The sequence below is a fragment of the Chironomus tepperi genome, unplaced genomic scaffold (genome assembly GCF_022539635.2).
Source record: "Chironomus tepperi strain 1889 unplaced genomic scaffold, CSIRO-AGI_Ctep_v1 contig_450, whole genome shotgun sequence".
Taxonomy (NCBI): domain Eukaryota; kingdom Metazoa; phylum Arthropoda; class Insecta; order Diptera; family Chironomidae; genus Chironomus; species Chironomus tepperi.
The window spans coordinates 542,532-547,778 of record NW_027226572.1 but is presented as its reverse complement, the minus strand read 5'-3'; positions in this window follow the sequence as shown (position 1 = coordinate 547,778).

Below are 5,247 nucleotides of genomic sequence, written 5' to 3'. Positions count from 1 at the left end.
CATACAAATTTTGGGATTTTGAAAAATTTCAAACATTTTCCTTTTGTAGGTCCGGGTTCAAGCCCAGGACTGAAAATATTTTATTCTAAATTTTAATTATTTTTGCACTATTTTGCAAGTCGTTCTGATGCGTTATTTAGTCTCTCTATCACATCCTGAATATTCCCGCTCTAAAATAGACCTCATACATGCATACATATATGCCTCTACAAACATTAATGAAATTTTCTCATTCAAATGTGCTTGACATATTCAATTGATTTAAAAAATTTAACATTTATGCTTAAAAAAATGAAAAAACAATATCGATAATGTGACATGAAATTATGTTTATTGGGACACTGTGCTTGTTATTCAGTCAAATGAAAATTGGTTTAAATTAGTGTAGGACTTTTTGTTCCTCAAAATTATCGCATGCGTGGAATTTGAATTGAAATTATGAAAATATTTTTTGAAGTATTTGTAATTATTATTGATTAGTCTAATTATTATTATTATTGATTTTTTTGTGTATGGAATGGAATCATAATTGAAAAATTTAATGAATATCATTAGGGCATGAATTGTAAATGATATTATTTAATTAATATGATTGACAGTTTTGATTAAAAAAATAATATTCAAAAATAATAATTTTAATTTTGCGGTATGCCTGAAAAAAGATTGATGATTTTTTGATGTTTTAAACCAGAGTAGGCCAGCTCAAATTTGAATTTTTCGACATCAGAACAATTCGAACTAACTCATTTTAAAATGAAAATAATTACGTTACAAATCAAAAGTAAAAATTCACGGTTGAATAGTGCCGAAAAATTTTTTTTTGAAAAAATGACGGCATTTTGGAGTCCACTTGATGGAAATGTTTAATTTGCAGAATTTAGAAAATCATTAGAAATCATTAGAACAGTGGTGGGCAACCTTGTACCGTCTTGGCCATGCATCGTGTCGTTGGGCTTTCAAAGCATACAATACCAGTATTCGGTGACACAGGTGGATTAACAGGTATTTTTAGGCTCCAGACTCACCAGCTTTTCAAAAATTTAAAAGGTCTCCACTACTGCATTAAAACTAAATACACAACACAAATAAGCACGTGTACGTACTTGGGTTTACTTCCAAGAAATTAATGCCCAAAAGTTATGCTGGATGCATACAATTAAGGAGAAGTTGAACTCTTAATTGAAAGCTTTTTAAAGCTTTAAAAAGGTAAATTTAAGCTTCTTTGAAATTGTGAATTCTTCGAAGGAGAGAACAAATGATGATGATGATGAAGATGATGTCCTTTTACTCACCACTATGAAGTGTAGCGAGTATCGAACCCAAACAGTGAGAAAAGACCGCTTTTAGGTACCGGATTGGTCTTTTTGTACCATGAAAGTATGCTCTTTGCCATTTTCGACATCACATTTCCCACAACAATTCCAATCTTTAAAGACAACAAGTCGCTAATCACTCAATTAGTGATTATTTAATTTTTCCATCTAATTATTTAGCTTGCCCTACAAAATGCCAAAAATAAACAATTCCAATTATAATCATCCCACAATAAAAATCATTAAAATTGCCTAGTAATGCCAAAAAAAAAATTAAAGCTCATTCAACAGCATAATACGATATAAATTATATGAAATTAATTAATGATATGAAATCTATGATAATGGCATAATCGTGACTAAAGAAAATTTCAGTTCTTCAACATATCGGCCCCTAAAGGAACTCACACAAAAGATTTCATTATCTTAATCAACAATTAAGATTTTTTTTTGTGTTTGATTAAAGCAATCCGAACAAACATTCGGAATCAATTAATTAGTGATGATTGGATCATAAAAAGATTGAACAAATTTGTCTTTCCCCCATCACATTTTGGATAATAGAAGGGAGTCAAGGCAATGAAAAGGGGAAAAGAATTTCGTTCCTTCCGGTAATTTCCTATCGTTTTTAACTTTTTTTCGTTCTCTTTTATATGTTCAAGATTCAGAGTTGCAAAACAGGCACATGTGACAGGCAAAAACCGTACAAATTCTTGATAATTTGTATGGGTTTTTGTTTCAAAACTATACAAATTATCAAAAAATTGTTCGATTTTTTAAAATCATTTTATTACAAAACCATACAAATTATCGGTGTATGGTTTTTAACTTCAACAGCAAAAAAAACCGTACAAATTCTTGATAATTTATATAGTTTTTCTTACAAAACCATACAAATTATCAAGAAATTGTACGGTTTTCACTTCTCTCAGTTGCTTGTTTCACAACTCTGCTCAATATTGAGGAAAATTATCGTCATTGAATGTAAGGAATAAGAAGAACTGACTTTGTATGTTTATTTATGCGACTCATGGGGATCTTAAGTTATTGATAGAGATTTTTCTACGGATATATGTGATAAAAATCGCTCTCCTATATCTCCTTAATATAAGAAGTATAGTTGAAGAAAAAAGAGACAAGAAATTGTAAAGTAAACAACTTAAGTGTAAGAAAAGAATCTCAAGAGCAGCATTGATGATAAAAAAAGATCTCTTCTTGTTCTGTGTAAATTGAATTTCTTTACTTTCAATTCTTTTTAGCGATTTTCTATGGATATGAGGGTGATATGGTGACATGATGTCGGTTTGTTGAAGGATGGCTTGATGAGACATTGAAATTGAGAACTTAAGCTGTTGAAATGGGTTAAAAAAGTCATCATAAACAACAGGGGGATGGATTGGAAATCTAAAAAATTTCAGGGTTACTTGCAGGGTGACTTGTCATTTTTTAACGAAGAAACGCAGCAAATTAAAGGTATTTTTCCAAAAATTGAGAATTTTGATACTCAAATTCTATTTCCCTGTCCTCTTTAACACCCTTGTGAAGCCGTCTAGACAACCCTACTTGTTGTAAGAAACGCGACAATGTTTCAAACTCTAGCGACTAAATTGTGCTGTTAGAGAATTTCGAATGATGCCATTTTCGGTTGATAATCAACCAAACAAAGTAATATAAGCATTGCTAAGATTCAGCATAACAAAAAATCCATAGCGTTATATTTCAATTTGTAGATTGGTCCAATGCAACGAAAAGAGCTCTACATTAAGTACTGTATTGAGAAGAAGGTTAAAGTGTGAATTATGTCAAGCTTCCTAACAATTCCTGGTAGCTCAATAAGGACAATAGAGTACTTGACATAGAATCGAATCGAGATGTCGTGGGTTCGAATCCTACTCGAGTTATTGTTATGAGGAATAATTGTGCATTTTCTCTTAATGACCTTAGTGTACTTGAAAATAAGTAGTTTATGGTAACTACAATTAGATACTTCTAAGAAATCAGAATTAGAACTACATTTTCAATGTTTTGAACCTCAGCAATAAGATTAAAGTAAGATGTTATCTAAAACCAGGAAATATTACCGAGCGAGCCAATGCGGCGAATTGCATTCATTGTCATAAAAATGTGTAAACAGTCGCCATGGTTGTACCAGAGCAACTTCGCGTCTTACTGTCAATACCCCTAACAAGCAAAAAGACCAAACCCTAATAAAAAGGTATCGTAGTGGTCTTAATGTACCATTAAACCATCCTTTTTTGCTTGTTAGGATACGGTGATATAGCGATACCCTAGTTAATACATTATGCTGTTCGGAGTTAATTTTAATATCGAGTAATTTATTAAATCCACACTTTTAAGGTCATTTAAAGATTAAGGTCAACTAAGAGTTCTCGATTACGAGACTGAGACTTCCCCCGATTAGTTGAGAATTTGTCGAGACCGAGACTTCAGGAATTCATGAATCTCGAACTCATAATTGCCTAGTCATTATCACAGATTTCTAATATTAAACGAATAAATAACACATTTCAGCTTAGCATTCAACATTGTATTCCATAAAACGTTCTAATCCCCTTTTAAAAGAGTATAACAGCATTTCCTACTCTCGTATAAATATCCCATTCCTTTATTCTCTTATTTTATCAAATCAATCGAATTTATTTTAATCGATAACACATGTAGTAACAATGTAAAAAGAAGTATAAAGGTAGACGATGAAGACGAGAAATTCAATTCATTTCATTGATTTATCCATCCTACATTACGATACTTACTCATGCTGCACATTATTCACTTCTTACTCAACATTCTCTCTTTTATTATTCACTTTTTTTGTATATTTGCAGTACATGAAGAACAATATTGTGTGAAACATACATACAATGCTTTGTATTACTAAGTGTAGATAGATTTATCATCAACATCTAATGCTCTTTTGTATTACAAAATATTTATAGTAAATGGAAGTGAATTTTCTTGTTGCACTTTTTTGTTCCCTTTGTGCTTTGCTATATCTTCGATATGTTGAATAAATAAAAGTTTTGTACTTTTTTGTTGAAAGCATGCACTATTGGGAAATTTGTTTTGATTCTATTGCTAAAATCTGTACAGATTATTGAATTTGTAGATTGCAATGATTTTTCAAGTGTTTGCCGCACTAATGCTTCAATTAAGATATTGATAGACTTATGATTAGGATGGGTATAATCACTTGAAAAATTGATTATGGTATTGTATTCAGGTTACTGGATTGATGAGTAATGTAAGTGAGATTAGAGACACCTGATGTATTATCTCTGTTGCTTCTCTTATCTTCGATGCTGGGTGTTTCAAAATAACTTCAAAATAAAGATAACTACAGGTTAAGTGCAAGGGCATGATGCACAATACATGCAGCCAGTTGCAAATAGCCTCTTGTATTCAAGTGACTCTCATCGACCTTCTCGTGTTGGACTCCGTCAACCGGTCTATCTGGAACAAACGAGGGCTTTACAAGCATATCTGGAAGTGTTATCTAGCAACTGCAGCTTCAGGGTAAGCTACGTGCCGCTTGTAATGTTAGCAAATGAAACTTACTTAAAACTGGAATGTTAACAAAGTGAAACAGACGGGACTTAACGACGACGACTTTTAGCTACAGTAAACAGACGTCCACAAGATGCTATAGTATATAGGGTGATTGAACCGGACTTTGTGGATGGTAGGAGAACTTGAGGAATACCAAAGAATTTCTGTATTGGATGTGTAGAAAAGGACGCTTAACTTTCCGAACTGATAGAAGTTCTTGAAGGACTAGCACTATCCTTTGCACGTTTTCTCCGCGAGGCAATAGGATCACATGCGCCTCAGCCAAGCAAGTAAGTAAAAAAGTAAAAGGATAGGAATAGTAACAAGGAATATACGAATTGACATCTCGGCTCGGGTTGTTACCTTA